This window comes from Camelina sativa, chromosome 14, assembly GCF_000633955.1.
Source record: "Camelina sativa cultivar DH55 chromosome 14, Cs, whole genome shotgun sequence".
NCBI lineage: Eukaryota > Viridiplantae > Streptophyta > Magnoliopsida > Brassicales > Brassicaceae > Camelina > Camelina sativa.
In genome coordinates, this window is record NC_025698.1 from 15,796,218 (window position 1) to 15,797,359 (window position 1,142).

Genomic DNA, 1,142 nt, shown 5'->3' on the forward strand with positions numbered 1-1,142 from the left:
TGCATGGTAGTTGTCATCGTTACTTTCAGCGTCTGCTTCTTTGTTATACTCTTATTTTTATTCATTCTTGGCTGATTTCTCGCTTTTTCTACTGTATAATTATTGAGAACATTTTTTTTAAAAAATTACCACATAACTTTCGTCCGCTTTTTCGTTATACTTTTATTTTCCTCTTCCTCGTCCGCTTCCTCACTTTCTTCCACTGAATAATCATTAAAAACCTTTTTGTTTTAAATTACTACACAACTTATTTTTTGTTTCAAAGTAAACACAATTTATCTTTAACAAACTCTAACACCAAAATTACTGAATCTTTTCATGTGAGATTTTTGCAATTCATGAAGACCAACATAGCCAACACATGTACTCAGTTATTGATTGATACTTTCACCCATATATTTAGTTTTACATCTACATGTATTGAAACTTCTCAAACCAATAATGATACTTCAATTTTTTATAGTTTAAATATTTATAGTATTTAAACATACATTGTTTTCTTACTCTCCATATTTTTTGATATCTTAATTGACAAATTGTCATTATTTTCATGGAGTAAGAAAACAATAAAATTTATTTTTAACCTTTAAAAATTTTCAATATTTATAATATTATAAAATTTTTAAAATTTAAAAATTATGATATATTAAATTTTTTTTAAATTATAATATTTTGAAACTAAGTTTTTATTTACTCAAATAAAATATCAGATTAAACTGAATAAAATTTTTATTTACTCAAATAAAATATCAGATTAAACTGAATAAAACTTTCAAATTTGGATGCTTGATAAGTCAAGCTTTCCTGCTCATTCGTAGTTGTAAGCACATTAATCTTATTTATAATGGTTATGAACCATTGTCTAAAACTTTTGTTGCCAATGTGGGAAGTTGTACATATTTTTCTTATTTCTATAAATCAAACTTTTACTTTTTCTAAAAGAACTTAATAATATAGAAAATATTATATTTTTCAAAATATCAAATAATGAAGTGTCAAATCTCCACTGATTGTTTAAAATCCTATGTGAACGCCTTGAAACTTATAGCTCCTACTAAAATAAAGAACCCAAAATCAATTGTATGTGTAATATAAATTGTTGGAAATTTTGTTATTGTTTTTTTTTTTTTTTTTTTTTTTTT